Source organism: Perissodus microlepis, chromosome 5 (genome assembly GCF_051167445.1).
Source record: "Perissodus microlepis isolate ML-2025 ecotype Zambia chromosome 5, ASM5116744v1, whole genome shotgun sequence".
Taxonomy (NCBI): Eukaryota; Metazoa; Chordata; class Actinopteri; order Cichliformes; family Cichlidae; genus Perissodus; species Perissodus microlepis.
This window is the reverse complement of record NC_140465.1, coordinates 23,186,265-23,213,898: the sequence shown is the minus strand read 5'-3', so window position 1 is coordinate 23,213,898 and position 27,634 is coordinate 23,186,265. Positions and strand designations below refer to the sequence as shown.

At 39.7% G+C, this 27,634-nt stretch overlaps 1 protein-coding gene across 1 annotated transcript in view; it reads right to left on the bottom strand.

Moving 5' to 3' along the window:
• ca16b (carbonic anhydrase XVI b) overlaps positions 1-27,634 on the bottom strand; it is a 111,833-nt gene that overhangs the window by 56,802 nt on the left and 27,397 nt on the right. The window lies entirely within an intron of this gene.

Here is a 27,634-nt window from a genome sequence, read left to right as displayed (position 1 = left end):
GCAGACTAGCCCCTAGAAATCACATCTGTTTAAGCATACTGGCTCTGACACACACATAGAAACCCTGACAATATTACTGGAACAGCAGCAATAAGAGTTCTGTGCTATATTCACTGAGCTGCAGTGCCTTCTAACTCTGTTCACACCCCACCCTCCCACTGCAGGGAAAACATGTAAACATTATGAAAATTCATCATCTGGGTAAAGGCAATTCCAGTCTTAATTGTCTATGTATATGATATAAATATCCATAGGAAGCATAATCCCATCGTGCTGCACTAATTGAAATTGAGCCTACAGTGGGCACAGAATTGATGGGCACCCATCTCTCCTTCCATCCTTAAAACAAAGAAAAATATAGAAAAAAAAATAGGGGGGAAAAAAACCTACAACAAATATTTAAACATATTCAACAGAAAATACTCCAGATTAACCATTAATCTGCTGTGTGTGCTGAAAACGAACTTCCTGTAACATCATCATCCACTGTCTGCACTTTTCTAATCCTCTATCCCCTACAGTGGCGGCGCTACAAAGGAATAATCCACAACCGACAGGGGTCCCCTTGATCTCTTCTCGGGTACAATTGGCCAATGCAACAACAAAAGCTGAGGGGATCAGGGGAACAAGGAAGCATGCATGGATTTGAACTTTTCTGGGTTAACACAATATTCATGATCCCATTCCCCACAGACATAGGGCAACTTTGCTACAGGCTTATGAAAAAGATATAAGAACTCGCCTTCATGAGAAGACGCCGAATCAAGGGTGGCTTTAGGGCTTGCTGCATTGAAATACCTTGCAGCCAATGAGGCTGTGCTCAAGTCTCTTAAAATGATAGTGTGACATTTATTATTTGGAAATAATCAGTGTTTTAACATATCGACCAGAGGACAAATATGCACTTGAAGTGTGTGCAGATCCAGGAAGGGAAGTTGCTTTATTAATCGCTCAAATAAAAAGGGAAAGGTTCTTAAAAGTGCACTAAAATCAAGGAAATATCTTTGATTTGTCCACCAAATTCACAAGACCACCTACAAGAGTATAGAATAATAACGTCTGAATCATAGTGAAATATTTAAATGGACTGGAGCTACATTTCTAACTAATGAGTACATCTACAGAGTGGGATTATATTTATCAGTCATGATTGTAGACTCACCAATATATTTGTACCAATATCAAGCCTAATATTTCATAAAATGAAAGAGGACTCCATTATGAAAAACCAGTAATACTATGAAGCAAGTGAAAGCTGCTTGCCAATCATAAATCCCGAAAGGATTTGCATAAAATTCTGTGCATGTAACATACAATGTTACATGCACAGAAGTTTGTTACGCCTTTGTGTAAAAATGTACATTTTTCCCTTATGATGTTTAACTTGTATTTTAAGGTAGTTACTACCTTGCTATCTAAATGGAAATTGTATCAAGACCAATTTTTTTAAAAAGCTAATTTTTAAATGAAAGTTCTGTAATCTATTAAATTTCCCATCAACAATGAAACAACTGCTTCCTATATTGTAAAAAGCTGCTTGCTACTAAGGCAAACCACCAAATATCTAGCAATTCAAAGTGATTTTATACAGCAACCACAGCAAAAACATCCTCAGGATCACAAAGCAGTTGGATTCTCATATTGCTTCACTTAAAAAAAAAAGAAAAGAAAAAAAAAACTAATTCTTAGAATCAAAAAATTCTTTAACTGGTTAAAGAAAATCCATCTTACTCAATCTAAATCAAGACAACCTTTCAAGTAGGTAATCTCGTTCAAAATTCTAACAATCACTTCCAAGAAGGTGCAAACCACTGGTTACACTCAAGAACAGGAAGGACAGATTAGACTTAGACAACTTGTAGCTTCTGTCAGAATGATAGGAAGAGAAAAGAACGGAGAAGGAAAGGAACAGCTCATGATTGAAAGCATAACACATCAATCTGTCAATCATATTGGAGGCAATGTTATGGCACTGGCATGCATGACTGCCAACAAAACCAGTCTGTTAACAGAAGTAGCAGGATGAATTCTGAAGTGTACAGGGCTATGCTCTCTGCTCAGATTCATCCAAAAGCTACAAAAACTGATTGGACAGAGCTTCACAGGGTAAATGGATAAGACCCAAAGGACACTGCAAAACCAACCCAAGAGCTTCCCGGTGCATAAAAAAAAGTCATGATATTCTTCAGCAGCCAAGTCAGTCACGTGATGTCAACCCAACAGAGCTCGCTTTTCAGTTAGTGAAGACAAGTTGAAGGCAGAGAGATGTTCAAACAACCATCAACTGAAGGTGACTGCAGTGAAAGCCTAACAGAGCATCTCAAGGAGGTTCACTGACAGTCACTGAAAGCTAAGAATTTTCATCCAAGTATTAAAAACAATTCCTACATTTAAAATGTGTAATTTTGTCCATTTAAGCTGCCGGAAATGGAAATGTATGAAAATTGTACCGTGCAATTTCTAAATAGTTACAGCAATATTTTGTTTAAACCTCTTAAGTTAAAGCTGAAAATCTACAGTTCAATCACATCTTGGCTGTTTGATTTTAAAATCAACTGTGGTAGTCTGCAGAGGTGTAATTATAAATGGTTTTCAGATTGAAAATTTGTTTGGTTACCAATGTTGCTGATAAAATTACATATTACACACACAATTACACAAGTACACATTTGAGGTAGTTGTACAGTTGGCTACGACTTGCTTCAGTCTCATTTGTGTTTGCAGAAAATGTATGTTTTCTTTGGCAGAGCAATCTGAAATGTCTCCAACTGCTCTGAATGCTTACCATTTCCCTAACTGACAAGATAAAAATAAATAAACTAAATTAAAATCCATCACCCTAAAAACTGCTCTGGTTCTGCAGTGGGCAATTTCAACCCTCATTCTCTTGCTTTCCCGTTCTCCCCCTTTAGTGAATCGTTTCAAACGACAACAAATTTCAGATGTTACTGAGATCCACAAGGCTTCACAGACCTTGATAACATATTTCAAAATGAGTAAGTCACAGAATATAAAAACAACTTTGAATTATTGTTGGTAAGCAATATGATATTCAGTCAAAGTTCAGGTGTAAATGTTATTAAACTAGCACATTGGATTGACTGTTGTTTCACAGGTTTCTTTCATTTGAAGAAACTGTGTAATCTTTTGCTAATTTTCCAGTGAAACAAACATTACATCCCATTTACTGCAAGAGAAATCATTCAGCCTTTCAAGAAGAGAAAGGGAGGAGCAGTGCTAAAATCAGATAAGTGCGGGTTACACAGCAGTCGATTAATCTGTCTCATCACCATCCATCAGAATGACTATAATCCTAGCGGTTAAGCCTTTCTCATTGCAGCCTTGCCTCTCTATGAGGCTGAGGTGAAGAAATTAAAAAAAGGTACTGGTTCCAAAATGCGGTGAAATGATTTATCTGAAACATTACACACTATAGGTATTTTCAACTACACTGAGTATGTGACTCTGTGAGAAGAGCTCCTGCAATATGCTACATGTCACATTTATTCTACTGAAAATCTTTTGTGCCGTCAGGTAGTTCAATGAGTATGCTGGATTTTATGAGCATATATTTGACAAACAAAAATAAATGACTTGCGCTTATGTAAAAGCACCTATCTCAGGAATATCTCCAGCTTAAACGGAAAATCACAGCATGGTTCAACAGCTATGAATCACCGCTCACATTTACAGTTCGCTGTGGGATTCAAGAAGGGGGAAAGAATGAAACTAAATGGCAGTTCAGCTGGTAACTGCAGGCGTGATTAGAAGCATGGTTGTGTGACTTTTCAAGACCAGTTGCAAGTTAGAAATATCAAGTTCTTCAGTTCTACAGAATAAGCTAGATGCTGCGCTGATACTAAATTAATAAATACCCAGTGGTATCAAAACAAAAGCTCACAAATGTGATCATATGGTAAAAAAAAAAAAAAAAAAGAAAAAAAAAAAGAAAAAGAAAGAAAGAAAGTAGAAGCTAAATCATCAAAAAAAAAAAAAGGTTTTATTTGGTCAGCTTTTTCTAATTCTTTGCAAGAAAAGAGATGGTGATGAGTGACAAGTGGCTCATTTATGCAGTTTGGTGTCTTTGAGGGATTTGCAACACACTGCATTCTTAGAGGGCATATTGTATGCAATAACTGCTTAACAATTAACTGATGATTATAGGTTATTATAAGGTGCAATCTTGGTTCAGAAAATTCAATGCACACAGCAGCAAACAAAACCTCTGACAAGAAAGAATAAATAGCCGAACAGCAATCAGCTCAAAACATGCTGAAAAAGCCTCACCAAGGTAAAACTATTTTTATTCCTGCAGGTTTAATGCTACAATGTCTATATGCCGACATTTTTTTCTGATGGGTTAAAATGCAGGCTTACTGCTAAAACATCACCTCTAAATATGGATTTTATGTAATCAAGCCTTCATCGGGCTACTTACAATCTTCGCTAGAAGTAAGATGGGTGAGGCCTATAACATTCTTCGCTCATTTTTGTTAATCCGAGCCGTTCCGGGCTTAGCTCTGTGTGATGTGACTCTGCTCTCTGCTATCTACTTGTTTTTAAGTAAAACAGGCACATGTTTCTCTCAATCTGGCACTTTCAGTTCCAGGCGTCATCCCATTAACCTTGGGATAAACAGCCGTGCCTGTGCTACCATGGCAATGCTGACAGAATGGCGATTGCCTTGTCATTTCCGTTTTGTCCCCTGCAGTGAAAGCACGCATGCTGTATGCCGGCTGGCAGACCTCCCAGAATTGGCACACTAGCACTTGCAAAAATCTACGCCGATCAGTCCATATGCATGAGTACCACTGACAACAAAACATGGCCAGAAGATAGAAGGCACAGTGTCAGCAGTAAGGAGGGTCACAGCGGTTGTATAGATGGAGAAGCGCAAAAGAAGATCAGCCTATGTGTGTGCTGCCTAATCTGTTCAGTGAATGCAGGCGCATCGGATAACATTTCGAACAACGCTCCTGCTGTCAGTTTCAATATGCTGATAACACTCCAGAGGGTGGAGCCGCACATGCTGCAGCACTCAGGAGTATCAAATGTCCAGGTTAGACAAGCGATGAGCTCACGGCTTGTATGATGTTCAGACAAGCCAAAGGAACAGACTGAGTCGCTAATCAGACAACGGCTGCCAAGGATGATTTCTTTTTTTTTCTTGTGCCCTCACAAAATAATGGCGTGGTAACATTAACGTTGTTTAATGTAATATCGTACTGTGTGAGATTAGACCCAACGCAGTAAAATCGTGCACATGGTGTACACGTTAAACTAGATTATTTTGGCAACATATTAAACTAACTGAAGCTAAAACAAAAAGTATATCATTACCAAATACCTAAAAGGTTATGGACCAGCCAATGGACTTGCTCAATATTGCCATTTACAGAATGGTGTAATCAGCACAGCTCACGTATATATACACATGTTTTTTTTTTTAACCTTCAAATTAAGATACTGATTCACAGTGAGGTCAATCTAATTATACATAGCTTTTGAAGCCTGGATGGGGCCCTCGCTGAGGATGTAGAGCGTTTAAGGGTTTCTATATTAAAAATGAACTTTTAGGCACGGCGAGTAAAAACCACTAGTCTGTCACACTACGTGCATTTTACAGTCCTATCTTCAGTAAACTGCTAAGCCGGAGCTCCTTTGCATAAAACAAACCGACAGACTTTATCCCTTTGTTCCACTTTCCCTGTGTCAGGCAGATCTCCTTACATGCTTCCTGGCAGCTCTGTGACCTAATGGCTGGGATGTGATGTGATGAAGGAAAGAGAGAGCGAGTTCAGAGCAAAAGCTGAAACAACTGAGGGAAGGGCGGGGGGCAAAAAAAAAAAAAAACAAAAAAAAAAAAAAACACAATTCAGTTTACTGAATGATGCTGATTGTGAGTGTTTAGCAATTAAGATACAAACTCCCACTGCACCAACTATAAGCTGCCAGGAACGGTCTGCAGTTCATTGTCATTTCTTGGATTTGCTACAGTGGGGCTTGGCCTAACACCTTTATTTTCTATGCAATGTGGGATTTTGGTATCATTGTAAAACACAAGAGGCTTCTTTGAAAGAAAGAGAACAGAGGGGAAGATCTACCATAAAGCTCTGATTGCAAAGGAGTCTGAATACATTTGAAACTGTATCAGACAGCATGCAACTACAATCAAAGTGAGGAAACTCATTCTGGCAAAACTGGGGCAGCCAATTTTGGTGACTGACTGTTCCAGTCTAAATGGGGTCATGCTGCCAAAACTACCAATGTTACACCATAGTGAAACAACATTTCAAGCGGAGACAGAGTCCTTTTTGCTGGTGTTCAACAAGAGAAATGTAATGAATAAAAACTGGTACTCTTAGAAGTTTCAACACGTCCACAGATGTCTTACCCAGACATATAATGGAAACTTTCAGGTAACTGGAAAGGTGTTTATGAAAGTGAATCATTAGTTGCAACAATTAAGATTTCTATTTCCTGTACTCTCAAAAGGAGTTTCTTGTCAGAATCCTTTACTGGCTAATCTGCATAAGACGACTCAATTATCAGTGAACCATGAAGGTACAAACCATAATGCCCTCAGTGGGCGTCGGGATGCTTCAAAGAAAAGTGAAGAAATACATGAATAAGAACAGTCAACCCAGGAATTGCAAAACAAGAAAATAATTGCAGTCGGCCTACCCACTTTTAAAACATTTTTCTCAGCGTTCTCAACCAATATCCACTTCTCAGTGAGATCTAGTACTTGTATATCAGTGCAGTTGGCGAGAATGAAAAAAAAGGCGTCTGGGGGTCACTGTGGGGGTACATAGAGGGTGAAGCATGAGTGAGTCTTCAGTTACACTTCACCAAATTAAATGTGCATTTGCTTGACCTTGTCAATTCTGTGATGAACAAAGAGGTAGAGGAAAGCAAGTACACCAAAAATGTCTCTGTTCACAGTACTGTAGTGGCACTGGCTCAACTAGGAGAATTAGAAAGCCTCAGAAAGCTAATACAATATGGCAACAATTGGGCCTCCAGGAAGAAGGGGGGAAAAGAATCACCAACAAGGCATGCATCTTTAAACTTTAGTTTACATTTTCACAAATGATCACCAGATTTTTATTTTGCGTTTATATGTAGGGCTGTGCGATATGACAAAAATCTCATATCCCGATATAAGACATTTATCGTCCTGACAACGATATAAATCACAAACATGTAACATTTTCTGTCAATTCTGTGAATCTCGGGCAACTTGACTTGCGTGAAGTTTTTCCAGCTGGGCGTCCTTTACCTGGATTCGAGTGTTTTAACCGATGCATGAAACGAGACATTTTTAGACATAAGTTGTAACGGCTACCAAGTCTAAGGTTTATTTTTTAGCACCTGACGGCTCTTTTTTTTTTTTTTTTCCCTTCTCATCCGTAAATAATCTCTTTCACGTGATTCAGTTTATTTTGAAAAGTCTCAATAGGATCTTGAGCTTTATTGTGAAAGGTTTACGTGGAAAACAAACAAGCGGACAGCAGAGCCACGTGATGGTTTTACTGTCATTGTTGCTAACGATAACACGTAAAAACAGGCGCTTGTCCATCCGTAGTGTGGTTATATTAAATATAAGAGAAAGAGAGAACTTTGACCATGACCATCAAAACGGTGAAAAAATATTGCTGTAAACAGTTTATTTTACGACACCACGAAACAAACGATAGCGTAATAGGAAACGATAGACGTTTTTATAATCCAATATATATCATTATATCGAACAGCCCTATTTATATGCACCGTATTTAATGCAAGTGATAGTTGTACATGTTGGTACATGCAGACATGAAGATCTCTATGTAAAAAACAAAAATAAAAGTTGAGTCGTTTTATAACAGATTAGTGCAACAACAACATTTGCAACTGGCAATTGAACATCACAGGGCTGCGTTATTTTAATCTGAATTTTAAATGATCAAATGTTAAGATTCTGCAGACGCTACAGAGGAGGGTTTTTTTTTTCAAGCTTGTCAAAAGGAAGAAAAAAAGTAATCAAAAAGCAAATAAAAGTAAATTAAGCAAGCAAGCAATTACATTTTTTTGTTACAGATTAAATCATACCAGGTTTGGTAATGTGAAATGTAACATTTACTTGTAATAGAAGCTTTATTATGAAATAAACCAAATTCAATTGCTGTATGTGCCTACATAAATAATTCATTCAACTCTATACTTGGTTTCCAGGTTAAATAGATTTACATTTTAACAATAACACTGTAAAAGTAACAACTTACAGGCTTAAAATGATCTAATTAACTGTAGAAATGCATTTTAGCAGATAAGACAAAGTTTAATTGTGCTGCTACCCCCTAGAAAGCATTTGAAAATATTCAACAGACACTGTAAACATTTTTTCCCTCTGTGAGAGAAATATTTCATCACTCATTCAAATGACTTACTCAGTTTCAGGTGACTGCAGGTTTCCCCAACCTTATAAACAGTACTTTAACATAACGACCAAAAACTAGCACCACTGACTAACAATGAGCTGAATTCAATTTTATGATCATTAATATGCAAATTGTCATGACCACTAATCAACGGCCCAGAGTGCCATTCACAGAATGTTAGGAAATAGCTGCAATCACAGCATTGTAAAGTGGTAAAAGATGTACCCTTAGGCCCCCTCCTCAGTTAATGGCTTCCTTGACTCCCTGCTCAAACCAGTGATCCTCCCTATCCAGGATATCTACATCCTCAATACTGAAAGAGTGGCCACTGGACATTAGGTGTAATAAGACTGCGGAGTCCTGGACTGATAAGGTAGCTCTTCTGTGCTCCACCATCCTCTTAGCCAGAGGTTGTTTGGTTTCCCCGATGTATAATTCACGGCAATCCTCCTGGCACTTAACCACGTACACTGTATTACTCGCTTTGTGTCGGGAGACCCGATCCTTGGAGTGCACCAATTTTTGGTGTAGCATGTTTTGGGGTTTGAAAGCCACAGAGATGTGGTGTTTTTAGAAAAAGCGACTCAGTTGTTCCGATACTCCCACACATAAGGGATCACACTAAAGGTTTTCGCTTAGGCAGCAGTTGTCCTTCTCTGCTGGATTGCCTGGAGCATTCTTTAGATGCCTTTCCAGCTTTGACAAATGTCCAACTGGGATAACCACATTTATTCAGGGCATTTTTTTGATATGATGTTACTCTGTTCCCTGACTGCTGTGTCTGTGGGAATAGGGCTGGGCCATATCATACCGGTATAATGTTGGGCAACGATAAGAAAATGAAATATCGCGATAGAATATGGGTAAAACGCGCATGCGCAGTGCCTATGTTTACATACGCACATGGCGGTGACGCGGAATGAGAAGAGCGAAAGCGGATCGTTGATTGAAACGGATGAACCAGAATTGGTTTGTAAAAATGCTGCAACTTCAGTGGTGTGGAACTGGTTTAGCTTTCGTCCGTCAGATACGCAACAAAGCACTATTTTTGGTAGAGCATGCTAGCGGGCCGTCATTATTACCGTGTTGTTTGAAAAAATACGGCACACTTAAAATCAATCCTTTGATTTTTCTGAAAATCGACAGTGCCCCTTGTAATCCCGTGTGCCTTATGTATGAATTCTGGTTGTGTTTACTGACCTCGAAACGATTTTATGTACACGGCGCTCGAAAATCTGTCAAATGTTTTAGTACGACTTTGCTAAGCTACGAACCCGCACCGCTTGATGGATTGTCGGAGCATTACGGCTATCGTAGGCAGGAGCCTCGCGGAGTAATACGCACTGTGCTTCAACATAATATTACTGTATTGTGTGTGTATAACCTCTTTTTAAGTTTTGTGGATATTATACATGGTTATGCTGAGGATATGTCGGCCAATTTCCACTGGAAATGCCTTTTGGTTAAACTGTCAGCAAGGAATTTGCACTGTTACATTTTTATATAACTTTAATGCACATAAAAAACAGCTGCTTGTTTAAGTGAAAATACATTGATGGGGTTTTTTTGCACTAATAAAGTTGTGGAGTTGTAAAGTATTTTGTCTAGTGTTAATTATATAGTCAGTTATATCGTTATCGCAAATTTTCAAATGTATATCGTGATAAATATTTTTGGTCCATGTGGGAATCGTGTCTGCTCTGTGGTGTCATCCACATACCTGAACCAATGGCTCAGTGGTGTTCCAGGTTATGATACCAGAGCCCGCTTTTTCACTTCCTCCACATACAAACTGCCCACAATGGGTTAAACTTGGGAACACATGACACACCCATTTCTGCCTGCAGTACTGACCCTTGAAAGTAAAATATGTACATTGAAGACCGTTCCAAGAGCAGACACACTTAGTCAGTGCTTAGGGTGGGGTCATCCTGTAATCTGTTATGGACTGCACTGCTTCACTAATTGGAACATGAGTGAAGGAAGATGAAACGTCATACGAGACACATTCTGAACGTGGCGTTTTGAGCTGCCTACCAACCCTGCCTTAAGACCAAAGCTAGAAAAATTTGTAATCAAGTCAGCTGAGACTGAAGAGTTAACTTGGATGTTTGACAAAATGCATTTCCTACTGAAAACGCTACAAAATGAACAATATCAACTTTTTGGAATTTCCTTACTTTGATGATTGAGCATGCATCAAGACATGCTTGGACACATTACAAAAGTTAGCACTTGAAATTGAAAAATACCGTGTTAAAAAAAAAATATCAGCCCGCTGGGTCATGAAAACATTTTTTTCAATTTGTGAAAAACTTTTTTTTTTTAAAACTTAAAATTACACAATTCACTAAACTCAATTCATATTTTTAATAACAAAATTTAAGCCATCAGACTGGACTTTTCTGGAAAGTAAGAGATGAATCAAGCATAACATTCGACAATTAAAACTAATGTGCTTTAATTTTTTGCTGCTTTTTGGAAAACAGTAAATTGGAAAATTCATGGATAAGCTCACACACTCATTGTCTAACCAGTACCAAACCATAAACAATGATTTTGCTCATTACTAGTACAGCTGTGGCATAAACCTTTCATTGGGTGGTGGTAATGTGATTTGTAATGTGATGCAGACATTTGTGCATCGCATTACAAAAAGAACTACTTCCTGGTTATTGCAGCAGAACAGCAAATGGACTTGGGCTACATATGATCCTGTAGCCAGTAATTGTTTTGTCATCATTTGGAATTTTAGCAAGAAAAAACACAACATCCAATGAAACATTAGATCCAGCGGGTCATTAATCCATGGCCAACTTAGCCATCATATACAAGTGCTTAAGATTCATTTTGAAGTTGCCTTTTATCTATGCTTCAGGTCATATACTGACCCATTTTTAAAATAACAGGAGGCCAGTTGCTTTAGAATTTAGCGATGACTGACATGATAAGACATAGGTTTCATTAAGAGATTGTCCTTTCAGTTTCAATCACACGCTTTCCTCTGACTGCTTCTTGGGTTGGTACGACATGGTAGCTGCTTGCCAAGTCTGGAAGATCAGCATTCATATATCATCCTCGACAACTACAGCCAAAGTCACCACTATGCCTCTAACAGACTCTACCGAAGGCTTTCCTCTGCTGCTATCCATCTGCCATGGAGGTTGTAGGCCAAATTAATTTCTTGTACAGTCCTCAAGCACAAACAAGTTTTCTGCCACTGAATTAGACACAGAGTGCTTTGGGTTTAGCTTGACTTCTTAAAAGCTTTGCCTTCTTCAGAACAGTCAGCTTTTCTAAAATGTGAACAAGCTTGCTGGCTCATCCGAAAAGGATCAAGCAGTATGGTCATCACAAGAAAAGAAAAAAGAAAAAAAACCCGCAATGAAGTTAACCTGTGTCAAGAAAAAGCTTTTCTCCTGCGGGGGGCTTCCCTGCGTCCAATTAGCAGGACTGAAACCAAATGTTCCAGAGAGAGAAGTGCAGGTCAAACGCATTATCCCCAGGGAAGTAATAATCACAAGCTAGAAAGTGATGAACCCATAATATGGAACTATGATAGGAATGGGCTCTTTGAAAGCCCGTTCATAAGTCCGGCCAATCTGCCTATTCCATTGGAAAGTTACTGTTGGAGAGCGGCGATTCTGAGGGCAGCGCTGACACTGGAATAAACTCACTCTTATAAAAGTAACTTGCCAAATTAAATCATTTAGAATCAAGCCAAATAAGAAGGTTCCTCATACACTGAAGATCAGTGACTGGAAGTAATGCACATTAATGTTACTGACTGGCCCTTAATTGGTCTACTGAATTTACTGCTACTGTCCCTTTAGTCACAGTCTAGAAAGCCACAGCTTCACAAGAGTAGGCAGGAAAAAAGAGGGAGAGTCTTGTAAGTCAATAGACCTTTCAAGAAAGTCACTAAGCTGGCAAAAAAAATTTCCACCACCCCCTTTCTGCGATAAAGAACAAAATACTTGTGTCGTACATGATTTCACATTGATCCGATCATTACAAAAAGAGAATTAAAACCCAGGAAAAGTCTATACACAACCTAGCCAGATGAGTACTTTTTATTCCGCTTTCTTGTAAAGAGCCATTAGCATCCTGTGACATGTTAAAGGAACTGACACTAATTGACAGGTAACACTGAGGGCCCAACCACTACTAGACACTGGAATCTCATTTACCTTGAAGCGAGCCACTTTGTGTTTGCAGTAAAACATGTTTTGTGTGACTAAAATCTGGAGACTTCGCCTGTTTGCGGAGCAGACAGGTTAGGAGGAGGAGCAGTAGCGGGAGATTTTATTTGATTGGCTTAATGGCTGAGAAAATGACACGGTTTTTCCAGAAGTAACAAAATTAAGACATCTGTAAACTCGGCCGTAAAGGAAAACTGCACGTTTTCATCTAAATTTAAGTCCGTGCTGCTTTTAGGTTACATAACAGTTTCTTTGAAGCATTATCTTAACCCAGACACGTCTCATTATGCAATTAGCAGCGTGACCTCATACCCCTCACTCCACCCAAACATTCAAGATCTCAGCTTCGCCTCCAGCCAGCGTCTGCAGTAGAGGGTGGAGGAAAAGACAAACAATGCATTCGTCTCTGCCCATAAAACAATGTGCCCCACTAAGTGCTTTGAAAGACAAAGGGCTGCTAATGTTTATCTACGGAATCGTTCAGCGATATTAGGCTTCAAATTATTAACTATATTATACATTTTCAGGTAATTTAGATCAGAGTTTAGAGTTTCATCTGCCTTTTAGAACTAATAATAGAAAGCAATAACTTTTAAAACCCCACATAAACACGAAGCATTGAAACGAGATTGTCCATTAGACGCCTACATGAAGCCCAAAAGTCGATTCAATATCCAAGACCTCTGTCATTATGGCAGCACAACAAAATTACAATTACACCAATCTCACCTGGTGCATGACATTGAAAATAAAATAAATAAATAAAAAAAAAAGGTATAAAAATATTCTCTCTGTAGTATAATGTGGTTTAAAAAAAAAAAAAAATAGGCCTGTTAACGAGGGTACGAGCCCGAGAAACATTCCCATCGCCACGAATTGCTTTCTACAAAACTGACAATATTCAAATCAAAATCTAAATATGCTCATTGTCTCGCTGCGTCAGTGTGAGACTATACACGCATTGATTTCAGGTGGTCTTGCTGAGTTCTGAGAAGAAGGCATCTGATAAGAATGGCGCCACAGCCGTCTCAGAGCCTGAGCTCAATCTTTAATCAGAGGTCATTGTGTTCCACACAGCAGCCCCAAACACATAAAAGCAGGTAGAGGAAGTGCTAAATCATACAGGCATTGGGGTCTAATTGGCCACCAGAATGAGCTCCAGCCAAAATATTGTTTTCCCTTGGCGCTATCTGCTTCCATCTCGTGGGCTTTCATAGAAACTGTGGCTTCCTGTTCTTGGGTGTTGGCCACTGCATAAGTACAACATCCCCTAGTCTGTAAAAATAATCTCCAGGACCTTGTGTAAAGAATGAGAGGGACAGAAATACATTCTGTCCCGCGAGGAAGAGCTTCCCTTACAATTCAAAAGCTTTAACAGTTTCCCCTTTAATTTGGCCAAAAGCCAGCAAGCCAACAAATGCTTTGGTCACTCTGAAAGAATCTGGATGGTCAGCACGTAACCAACTATACTAGATTTCTTTTTTTTAAAATTAATTACAAAAGCATTACTCAAGCTTGTTGGCATGCCACATAGAGATACTGAGAACAGTACCTTCAAACACATTTCAGATGTGCTGTGCTACAGCGTGTGGTGTGAGTAAAAGATGATGCAAGACAATGACTCATTGCAAACTTAGCATTCACACCGCACACTTAACTTAACCTTTAACCCCAGCATGAAAAATTCCCAAAATAATCAGTCCATATTTACACACTCGAGGCCGATTAAACTCACTCTGGGTTACATTTCCCTACTCTTGAATAAAGTGAGCGTTACACAACTAACACAACTAGCGAGGAGATCGGTGAAATGTCTGCCTGTTTATTTCCAAAGCAGCTCAGTGCACAAGAATTAGCTCACCTCTGTGCTTCATAACAACATGCTAGTGGAAAGCTGTTACAATTTTACGCATTAGTGTCCATTTTATGTAATTTATTGACTGTAAATTGCAATTTGAATTCATCTATATTGTGTTGTAATAAAGACAATATATTGTTAAATGCAAGGACATGTGACAGAAACTCGTGCTTTGTTGACATTGGCTACTGAAGTTAATTCAGTTTCAATTTTTTTGCTTTGTTGTTTAAATATTTGTTGTATAAAAAACAAATAAAAAAGTCATTGTACCAAAAACTTCTGAGTGTAACATGTAACATCAAGTCCAGATAGATACTTTATTGTGAAATACACATAGAATTAAACCTCCTGTGTGTCAATATAAAATAAAGCATTTTTTAAAAGAGCATATATCCAAGAAGAGACATGCTCATTCTTGTGCATTCACCTCATCAAAACAGGAGATAAATGGGGGAAAAAAATATATTGTCAACATATAAAAGCTTTACAAAGGTTCATGTGTATAATTTAACGTAGGTGTTAAAAACTGACCAGCAACATAATCTGGGCGCAAAAAAAAAAAAAAAAAAAAAAAAGGTTGCTTAAATGCCGTATTGTAAAGAACTGTGCTGGAAAGGTTGACAGCATTTCTAGCTCCGGGGTATTTATACATCTAGCTATGCAATTTAAATGAGTTTAGCTTTTTTATTATAAATTTAGTGCGAATTGTGAATTTGGAAGTACCATACTTTATGTAGATTTCTTATAACACGCTTCCAGCTAATTTACGTCATTTAGCTAAGGATTACAAGCCTTATGATTGCCTGGATAATGAGTAGGTTTGAGAGAGTAGGGCTGCGCATAACTAAAATAAATAAACCGAATGATTAAAAGCCTTTTCCTCTTCACTTTATGGTTGTTTTTCCTGCACATTTAAGTTGGTTTTTTCCACACAAAGACCAAGTGTTTTCTCTCTGGGTTTTGCCCTCTGTGTATCAGTGCACACTGAAAGCAATCCAACACTGCATCACTGTAAGGAAGCCTCCTGCTAATTGTAAACAGGAGAGGGTGGTGAGCACTCTGTTGAGCAGAACGCAGATCTCCTCTGTAGAGCTGCAAAGTGAAACACTGATTAGTGATGCTACATTACTCTGCTTTGTCCAAGGGCAACTGTTCCATATCAGCCAACTCTGGGAAACGCAGACGCTAACCTCAGCACTCATAAATGCCCTGCAGCTCCGTGTGATGGACGTTTTAATATAAGAGAGAGTGATTGTATTCAAATCACAGTCAAAATTACACTGAGGGATAATTAGCATTTCAGGAGTAGTAGTAGTAAATGGCGATGAAGATGAAGCACTGAGGCTGAAGTATATAGATACGCTAATGTGGCACGCCATCTGTGCTATATGCATTTATGTTAGTGACGGTCCTCAGAGCAAACACTAAATAATCATTCCTGCATACTCTTACTGCAGAGGGAGCGCTGGTAGATGCCTGCCACAGGGTCCTAATTCCATGGATGAAATGGTATGAGGCTGAGATGACTGTGGGTCACTGTGCAGCGATAAACCAGAACAAGCATAAGGAGGCTGCCGCCTCTCAGGGGGAGAGAGGTTGTGAGACAAGCAGAAACCTCTCACTTACCTGCCTGTCTGTGCATCGGGGATGACCCCACAGTATGAGGTCAGGACTAAGCAGACCATTAGCCACAGTCTGCAGGTGGAGGTGAAAGATCTCCACCCACACAGTGCCCCACTCCAGATGACATGTTATCTGGAATTATATTTCACCAGCTTGTATTATTTTGTAAGAGCTCCTATTTTAAGCCTTTGGTCATGCAGTGCCATTTTTACGGTGTGAAAACCAGAAAATGTCTGGCAGTTAGAGTCAGTGTGAGTCATTGCAAAATGTACGGGGAAAAAAAACAAAACTCGTTTCTAACACTAGTCAAACTTTCAATATAGATTGTGGAAGAAAAAGAGAAAAGCATGAATGACAGTGAGGAATTTTGACTTTAATCGCACAGCGGAGATCAGCGCTGCGAATCGCTTGTATACAAGCTGCCTGGGACTGAGATCCATTGTTTACCCTTGTATAACAACCTCCTACAGGCTTATGCCCTCTTCTGTTAATCCACTAGTATTAACAGAAATAATAAATGTGCAAAAACACGAGAGATTCACTGGTCAAAAAGAAAGAGAAAAATAAAGGACAGTTACTCTAAGTAATGGCAAGAATTATTTGTACTAGTTTAGAAAGAAGCAAGGCCCAAAAAAAAAAAAAAAGAAAAAGAAGCCTTAAATCGCTCTTTTCCGAGGCTGCTGTTACTACTTCAGTGTCTGGGTAATGAATGCAGTAGAATGGCTGGTTATAGCCAAAGTTTGTGACCTTCCCCAGACAATCACCCAAAGTCTCCACTCTTAATAAGCGCCTTCCTCTTTGGTTCATGAACTCCCTAAAGAGATACGTCCAGCAAACTCCGAGCGAACTCAGCCATTATTGCGAGATATTTAGGTTACAGAGCAAAACAGACACCGGTGGGCCATCTCTAAGACCTTCTTGCCACAGGTAAACATCACCTTTAGCCAAATTATCTTTTCTATTTGCTCCGGTAAAGTTTGACCTGAACTAAACACACGTTTTCATCTGCTCCACGCTGCACGGATAAGCCTCCACAGAGCCGAACTGTTATTTTCTCAGCTTATTCACACGGATCCAGTCATTCTTTGCCCGGATTTTTCCTTTGCCAGGTCGAGAGCTAAGGCAGAGGTGGGTTTTCAGCGTTTTACTGTCTTAGCGTCTGTCGGAAAGCCTTCGTAAAAACTAACACACCAGATTTCCTGAAACTTGGTGGGGTTGTGGAGCATGGCTTAAGCAACTCATTAAGTGTTGGTATGAATCCAGACCACTTTATTTAAATTTGCAAAATGTGGCATTTGCCTTGGCACAGGATAGGCTCTCTCCAAGTGCCCTTTCAGTTAAAGCTCAGCAGAGCAGAAAATCTGTCCATGTGTAGTTACAAGTGCGTCAGTGAGCAGATGCAGAGATGGGGGGGAGAGAAAAAAAGTGGCAGAAATGAAAACTGAGGGAAGATGAGAGAGCAACAGTGGAGTTTTTTAGCCTTGGGTACCCCGAAACCGCTAATTAGGCCACAAACTCCCAAGATTGCACATGACCACATCCCAAGACAAGTGTTAAGCTGAGCACAGCGAGCAGCCATTTTAAATCAAGCCGTAATCCAGTCCACGTCTCCCCCTCCTTACTACCCCACGGCACCCACAAGCAAAGTGCTGCTCGGAACTGAGATGTGGTCAGCATTAGGAGCGATGGATGGGGAGGGGAATTTAAGAACAGAAACGAGGCGGGCGCTCACATAAAGAGGCAGAAAATTGATTCCCGGGGAGAAGAGAACGCTGCTGAAAACCAGCTACGTTCATTTCAAAATAAAGCTGCTGTAGGCAAAATAAGAGTTTGGAAAAACAAGTTCTCTATTCCCCGTCACAGACTCGAGTTACTCCGTCTCCACTACACCTCACAGATACATGCATTAAGCGATCAATAAGAAGTCCATCTTGTTGCGAGTCCCAACTCACTCAAATTAATACAAGATTGGTGACGTCAGCAAAGTGGCTAATGGATAGCACTAAAGATGCTCGTGTTCTCATGGATGACTGATAAACTGGTCCTTTGCAGTCTGGTTTTAAAGTGGAATTTTTCCTGAAATGTATTGTGTGAAAATAAATGGCTTTATTTATATTCTCAGCAAAGTGTAGACATTAGCCCACTCGCTCCCCCTCCAACATATGAATTTTTTTTTTTCCTCAATTCAAACAAAGGTCCTTTTATAAACCCTACTTACCGCGGGAGTATCATTTTCACCTTTCAGCTTTAAACCTACTGAAAATAAGCGGAAATCAGAGAGGATGTTTGGGTACTGCACAAAAGGTTTAGACTACCACACATTTTGGAATGCAAAGAACAGCTTCTACTCCAATAATTTCATGATACATCTACATTATTTATTGTCCCTCGCAGGTATATGAGCTCCAGCTTAAATCAGTCATGAGACTCTGCAAGACAAAGGATGACAGGCCTGAGTGATCTTCTTTTTTCTCCTACTTGCTACCGTGAGAATATGAAGCTGGGTCACCCTAAATTAAAATAAATGTCTTTGTGTTTGCAGAATGATAACGATACCGATTGTTGGAATTTCATCGCAGCACTTCTCAGGGACTATATTTAGTTTTCTTGAATCAGCAATACAAGAGTAGTTATAATTCATAAAGCAAAATTACAGACATTAACCCAGTCACCAAAATCTCATACATGCATTTTAATTACAGAAAAAAAGAAGACAAAACAAGATATCGCACATCCCACAGGCACAATTAGCTCCGAAAATACAGTATTAAAAAAAGGCCTGAACCACTCTGAGCTACAGCCCTCTCTGTGCTCACCTCACATCCTCAGCAGCTATTACTCTTGGAGTTGTTCTGCAAGCTAAGCAGGGACAACAATGGCTACATGTTTACACAGCAAGTGTCCTTATAATTTAGACTCTAGACAGAAATCAGTGTAATTCAGTAAAGTAGAGGTAGTAGCGCGGCATAAACAATCTAACAAGCCAGGGAAAGTCAGCGAACTGGAAGCAGTGCTAGACCTCATCAGCTACTTCCATTCAGTTACTCACTGGTTTGAAGGTCTAAGTAGAATTTTATGCCAACATACCTCACTGCACTTGAACAAATGATCATAAATCAAACGTTGTTTTAGAATCCGAGGGAAGCATCACACGTCTTCCAAAATTGTGCCATTATGCCACTATTATAGCCTTGCCCCCTATAGTTAACTCCTCACCTCTAGGGGGATGTGCGCTCATTACAAAGTAAGTCATCATGATTATGAGTTTAAAAATTTGCTGAACCGCAATCTAGCTCATTCTAGCTCATCAGCATAACCATATTAGTGAGGAAACCTGTGGGCTGGCAATCTCACACTTCCTCAATATTGCAGTCCCAGCAGGCCGAGCATGTCCGCATCCATTAAGTTGGACCTGAGCCACCCACTAAGCCTAATATGGTGCCACGAGGCACACTAACACTATGTGACGTCTGAAATTTAATTAATTAGGTTTACACAACAAACATGTCAGTCCAACGCATCAATCTGCTCTAAACAAGGAAACCAGGAAATTTGGCTGCGCTTATCGCAGATGTTGGACTTTGGACTTTTTGCGTCAAGGTGGTGGCGGCCGAAGACGCTGTTCTCCGGACATATCCGTGTATAAACGCAAGCAATTAAGTTCTGCAAAGCCTCACTCATACAGCATTAACTCAGGGTGCAGGAATCCCTAATTTATTTCAATTCTTAATATATTTACCTCATCTAGAAAAAGGAAACAGATTGTCAGAGGCAGTGGGAAGTAAGATGATTTGGAGCTCAATTCTGCTAAATTGGTTGCTGCCAGTGTGATACATCATGGAGAATTAAGATGCCTCTCCCCCAGCACAGAACTTCGGCAGCCATATTGGCACATCTGTCAAGGGCCCACCCTTGACAGAGACAAATAGACCAATTCTGGCACAGGAAGGCTGATCCAAACTGCTAGCAATAACCAAGATGAATAATGAGCCAGCTTGGTCCCCTCGCAAAATTCATTTTTAATAATTAGTGTTCTTGCACCTCTCATTTTCTCTCAAAATGAGTGCAGGTACATCTACAGGTTGATACACACAGCAGCAAGACTGAAGGAATATAGATGATGTTGTGTTAAGCTTCCATCATCACGTAGAATGCCTGTGACTATAAATGCAGGGTGTAAGACAGATGAATCTCTCTCTGTACTCCTAGCAGGAGGAAATTAATCAAGTTGCTCTGTGGGTAGGCAGTAAAGGAATCTCACAGGATGAGCACAACAAAGTTCAGGAGGACCTTTCGTTTCACAAACTGAATACTGTAAAGGAGCGCAGTCGCTACTGTGGAAACAAAGAGAAAAGTGGAGGAGGCGCTGAAGAGCAGAGAAAACTGATTCCTACTTTTCTGGACAATCAACACTTGTCATTGGAGAATAATCTTTGTCAGGAAGCTACCAGTATGCACGTATAACTAGAAAACAATGCAGCCACACACTGTCCGTGCGTTTCCCTCAAATCCTGGAATTCTGATAAAAGCTCCTCTGACTCGTTGCTTCAGGATCTAATTTGTATTTAATATTTTTCTTTCCCCAAAACAATTCTTTGAGTTATTAGTCTGCGCACACTCTACCAACCAGGGCTGATCGAGCATGCTCAAGCCCTTAGGGAGGATTCGCACATATGTTCAGCTTCAGTGCTTGACAGTGGGCATGCCTGACGTTTGGTGGGGGAGCAATCTTTGCTGGCGCTATTGTTGTAAGCTAACAGAGCTTTGATCGGCAGCTAGGGTAAACCAAGCTAGCTCGAAAGCAACGTGGTGGTTGCTAACATAAAAGATCAACTTCTCCTTCACGCTTCACGCACAAGCAGCTACCGCGCTCTCACGGGATGCCCTCATGTCGCGAGCTGATTAGGCAGCAGCTGCGGCGTTCTTCGTTCACATTGGGCAAAAGTTAAACTTCTTCCAACTATTCGTCACAAGCAGCATCAGTAAATACACGACTCAGCCGAGCAAGAGTTAGGACGGCATCCCGTTTAACATGAAAGAGAGCTGACGCTTCAAGCCTGCATTAAAGACGTGTGACTCTTTCCTTTGTTTAGCAAGCAAGGAGAATCAGCGCGGACACTTCAACAGTCTGGAATATGTGAGCGGCCTCTGGGTGAGTGCGCGCAGCAGTTAGGTGACAGATCTGTTTAAAGTGTAATGACTCACTAATGCACATTTTTGCATGGTTAGTACAAACATATTGGATTGTAATATCAGTCATTCTGATTGGAAACTCAAACGACATCACGTCTATCTAAAAATATCATTCGACTTTACTTTCATTGGAAATTAACTTTAACTGTAATTTCTAGCTTACATTCAAAATATTTCATCCTTGGGGGGGAAAAAAAGGATCAAACACATTTTTTTGTGTTAATTCGGAGAGCAAAATGATTCGTTCTACATCATGATTCAAAACAATCAGGGGAAAATCACCTCCATTTATCATGAAAAACTTGTTTCATCACTTGGAGCATGGTGAGCCGCTTCTTTCATCGGGGAATGAGAGAGAGAAGGGGGGGAAAGTCATCTTCATCCCTGAAGATTACGTCCTGAAGGCTATGCCCCGTACATTACCCTCTATGCCTACTCATAGAACATCCATATAGCGAGGGACCTTTACTTTAAACTCAAGTGCTTCTTATACACGGAAGTCTACTGGGAGCAATCCTCCTCTCGATTCATTACCTCCAAGAGGCAGAGCTCCTTCTGTTGGGCACCATGACAACATGGCATTGCTCTTTTCCCTCCAGCCGTTGTAAGGGGGTGTCAAAACGCAGGAGAAAAACTGCACTGCCTTCAAAAGCACCGAGCCAATTTAAGGTTACATGAATCACAGGGTTTAACATTTAACCTAACTAAGCAACCGGAGAGGAATAGACACATTTTTGAAACCAACCCAATCACTGGGCTCTAAAAATCAATCCTGCAGCGTGTTGTTTAAACAAATGTGTGTCTTAATAAAGATTTATTTATAGTAAGATCAATTATACAGCGGCAGAGTAATTTGCAATTGACAAGTTTATCTTAAAAGCTAGGCAACAATTTTTTGCTTATTAGCTACGAGGGAATAACGCAATACATCTCAAGAGGTGAAGCCAAAAAATAAAAAAAATTAAGAAACTAAAATCGCTCGCAGCGCCAGAGCCGAGGGTTAATTCAAAACCAAAATAAACAGCCTTGGCAATCAAGAACAGTGAGTTACCTAATCTTGTTCTGTATCCTCTAAAGTACTAATTAAGTTGGATCAACATAGCAGTTGATTGAAAATGACACTTCATTCACTTCATTATGTGAGACATGAGTGGAAAGATTGCTAATGATCATGGGCAACCTCAGTGAAGTGGAATAAAACAGTTAGGCTGAGGGGAAACATAATCCACACATATCAGACAATCCCAGGCTCTTCCAGTTGCTACAACTGCTTGTCGGGGTGGTTTTCATCCAAACACCCATAACCGCTGCATGAAAGACAGTAGGAGCTCTATTCATATGAAGCACTGAGCTATTAGTAAGTTATTACTGTGAAAAATTACTGAAATGCAGAGCCTTTAGCTATGTTATTAATTTGCGGAGGTGGACTACTAGATCATCTGAAGGATTATGGTTTCAGCGTGTGCCCTTTACAACATTTTTAATTTCACCAATTTTGCAGAGTCATTTTTTCCCCCAAACCAAAATCATAAGTTCCTACAGTGATCAATGGAAGGACCGTTTAAAAAAAAAAAATTAACGACTGCTTCAACAGTCTGAAATGACATGCGAGATAATTCAGCAACTACAGAAAATCTCATAATACAACAGGGGGGGGGGGACAATTTTCTTTGGGACGCTGATCTATAATTTTCCCCAACATCTAGTGCTGGTATTTCTTCACTGTGTTTTTCTTTTCCGTTTCTCATTCTACACACTGTTACAGGGGATCAGGCGTAATGCTTCTGCAAATGCACGTTAAGGTACTCCAACTGTTGTGCTGTAATTAAACTAGAACAATAAATCCACAAGAGACCAATCAAAAGCAAACTACTGCATATATTGGCCAAAAACATAAAACTTATGATGAAGGAAGCCAAAGAAACTAACAGAGATGATGTGAAAACCTGCAGAGATATAAAAAGGGGAAAATGATGCATAGCTATGTTCCTGTGGGAGTCTTACAGTGAGTATGATATCATCCCTCTTATGAAAAATGCCTCCATGAACACTACATGAACACCCCCCCCCCACACACACACACACAGACACACACACACTCACAGCATGCCTTAAATAACTTTTAATCAAATTTCAGGGTGCAGGTTTCGAGGCTACTTTTACTGAGGTTCATAATCCAAGCACACAGGAAGGTGATGTGTCATGTGCTTCACTCCTCAATGCACTAGACTAATATGTACAAAGTAAGGGGTTAGCACCCTCTTATGGAAAATATGAAGCAATAATGAATATTATTAAAAGCCAACTCACATCACTGTCACGTGTAGCCAAATTTTTTTAGAGAAAAACAAAAACTGTGCAAAAATCAGTCGTCTTATTGATAACGCAGGCGAGTTTAAAGAAAAAAAAGATCTGATCATCAAAAATTACTTTTTTTTTTTTTCATCACTATGTTTTATTTTTGCCTGAGAAACATCATTTCACATTCTTGGAACGCCCTCACTCCTAAAGTAATCACACTGGTGGCACAATGCTCCTCTATAGGTTACGTTCAGTACTCGTGTGTCTCGCTCACAGTGCTAGTCTATCTATGCAGTTGCTTCTAGCTTCAGGCTAGCCCGACTGTGTGCGTTCCTTTTTACACTCACTTGCACAGAGCAAATGCCTTTAATAACCATTTAGCTGCTAAGGCACGCTCCTCTGTCCTCCATTCACAGCCTTAGCCGCTAATTACCTTCCTCAAGTAATGGCCATTTCTGTATTCCCTCAGTTCTTTCCTTTTATTTTTTGTACAATCAGCCAGCTGTCTTGACTGGTAGGAACTGGTGGTCTACACGGACCTGAAATGAATGTCCAAAAATCAAATCGTGTCAGCCAGTTGCCCATCTTGATAGTTTTTTTTCCCCCTTATTTGTTTTATTTTATTTTTTGGCCACCATCCCAGCATAGAAAAACCCAGATACCCAATTACCGACCCTTCTCTTGCCAACCATGAACAAACAGCATATGAAAATGAGAACTTAGCAAGATAGTTATAAAAAGAAGTATGTCAATGGTGCTGCAGGCTGTTTATTAACGATACCTAACATACTGTCAAAAAACAAAGCCCTAGAATTTAATTGACCAAAGACGCACGCCAACCCAAGCCTGGTGTTCTAATTAGAAAATAAGAAGGACCTCAGCATGAATATCGAGATTGTGTCCCACAGGAGTGTGGACTCAGGTGTGGTCAAAAGATGTTCCTGGCAAATAATTTACTAGTCTTTTAAATGGGAGGGGGGTGGCGGGAGAGGGATCAGACTAGCTGCATGGCCTAAAAGTAAGAAATCATTCAAAAAGCAAACAATCTCATTTATAACTGATATTAGCCATTTGCAAAGTGCCGTCATCGGTATTCACAGCAGCTGATAAGAGATGGGAGAAACACCTCAGTTATGTTATTGAGTTTTGACATTGTACAGTTTCCATCACAGGGCAGTCTGCAACAAGTAATCCATAGCACTGAGATTGTTAGTAACGAGTCAAACAACTACACATGACAAATGTTACTGAAATCTGTTAGTGTGTCTCAACGAAAAAAAGAATATGAGCGATATATCAGCTTTATAAAATCATCAAATATTCACATTTGACTTAAAAATCCTATATCACTCGTGCTCCATGTACAAGGTTAAACAAACTGGCAACACAAACATTTCAGTTTTCATTCAAAAATACTTTAAATGTCACTGTGAATATAATTTACCCATTACCAGGCAGTGCTAGCAGCAGCTAGCACTTGTTTCCTTGCAGGTTAACGTCCATACAGGAAGAATGTAGTTACGCATCATTTGGGTCAACTGGTTATTTCACTTTAAACCCATGCAGCAGACACTTTTCATTTTCTACTGCAGACATATGTTGATTAGCATGACTAATACATGTTTACATTTGGTCCTGAAGAAAACAAACAAACAAAAACAAACATCTGATGCAGATGTTTAATAAAATGTGGTCAGTAATTTGTGCCAATATTTTGATTTATCTTGTTTCAATTGTCATTTATTTGCCCCTGTGGTGCAAAAGAAACAGATATGATTATTGGAAAAAGCTTAAATGTTCTAAGGCTTTTCAGCTTTTTATTCATGTCTATCGCTGAACATTTAACCAGTGTAAAATTGATGTGTGACCCAAAACAAAAAGAAGCAAAAAACAGTTGCTCTCATCAGTATTTTGTCACTTCATTTGCTAAAAGGCAAATTTCTAATTTTGGTCGATGAATGCATTCCAAACAGGACAGAAATACCAATGAAGCGCAAGACACAGTTACAGTGTTTTACAAGAGTGGTGGACCATCTAAACTAAATCAATTATTACAACCACTAACATCATTGGAAAAAAGAAACACACACTCTGACCTTTAGGGGAAAAGAGCAGAAGCACCATTTCATGCAGCAAATGCCATATATTTGGAGTGTGGCCATTACTGAAGGTACAAATTAAAGTCATGTCAGGTATTTGTGATGTACCGCCTCACTTAATCCTTGCTACAGGTGGTTTTTCACCAGGCTTACTGAGCCTACTGCCATTACACATTGGCACAAACACAAAATACTAAGTGGGCTAGGGCTGTGCCACTTCATCTCGTCTATGATAATCCTGATATAAATGTATTGTTGCTATGGCGATGCCATGCATTCACGCCGCCTTGCACGCAACAATGAGACAAGCCCAGGCATGTCTGACAGCAAGACCTTCTGATGACAATTTCGCACCTATAAAGGAAGCCACTTCAACAACCTCGCACAGAAATGCAGTCGTTTTTAAATTATGCACGAAAATTGTTTCCAGCATTAGTGGGAACAAAGTCGTTTCAGCGCTTGAAGCAAAAAAAAAAAAAAAAAAAAAAAAAAAAAGCATACCGCCAAGCACGACCAGGCTATGAAGGAGAAGACACTAGCAGCTGGTGATGTGTGACCCAAAAGTAAACAAATGAGTCAACCAAGCAACACTTGCTGCACTTGCTAGTTGCATTCCATATGACAGGAAGAGCAAACGGTGGATGGAAATTACTGATGTGAAAAGCAGAGCTTTAAGCAGCAAAGCTCGACCCAAGACAAAACATCACAGGTAGAAAATATTTCTCCGTTTTATTATGTGACAATACTATATAAGAGTTTAGTTTAAAAATAAAGTAACTCAAGTGTTAAGTAGTCATGTTGTATTTGTACTTAAGATTTCCATGGAAAACATCATTTAGGCTACTTTTGTGCTTACATGTGACTTGAGCTGTGTCACTGGATATAATGCTGCGTCACTGCCACCACACTCTAATGCTGCTGCTGGAACCTCTTTTCACTAGATTCACACTTCAAACTAGGAAGTGTGTCATCAAGTAAAAAGATGGAAAATGCCCTGTATTTGCCTACATTTAAAAAAGCTGCTGCATGTAAGCTGCAATCAATAAGTCTAATTCTTTATTTCTGTCTTAATCAGAAATATCACGATATAATTTTGAGGCTATAATGCCCACCGCTAAAGCAGACCAATGCCAAAAACCCTGTATATGGCATAATGTTGCATCATTATCTAATTAAAGAACCAAAGTTGTTTATATGATCACAGTTAAAATGTGATCAGGGGTTCTGTTTTTGTAGGCTGCACAGAAAACAATGCCATATCTGAAGTGACCAGAACTCCTAAAACAGGCACCACACACCTTGTGGCGAAAGAGCGATCACGCTTGGATAGTCAAAGCAGGCATTCTTTTCACTGCCTTTACTCGACAACTGGGAGAGACGAGGGCCACAATCAGGAGTGACATGAATACCAAACAAACTTGACTCCAAAGTAGCCACAGTTTGTTTTTGTTTTTTGTGTTTTTATTTGCACAATTTTCTTGCCTAAAACCACAAGAGTCTAGGTTCACAACTGGAGCGCCGAGGACAAAATATTCATTTTCAGAGCCACGATGCACTCCACCGGCAGAGGGGCCGAGTTAGTTATTTGCAAGGTGGTGTTTTTGGAACTCGGAACCTGTAAATACGATTTTACCGAGTGCTCCTCCCTTCCTGAGCTCTTCCAGTAAAGTGCCCTCCATCAAATCACATAACCCCTATTTCCCATCGGAGCTGCTTGATGGCCTACAGAGGGCTATGTTTGCGCCGGGGTGTGGACGTGTACAGCTGAATGAGAATGAATGCTTTGAAGGAACAAACTGGATATGCTTATCAATTCACCACCACAAAAACATCTTCTGCTCTGCATACAACTGTGCACACATTTTGCATCCGAGCCCAATAAACAGGAAATTTAAAGACTTTTACCATTACAAGCAGTGCCAAATGTTGCGTGCT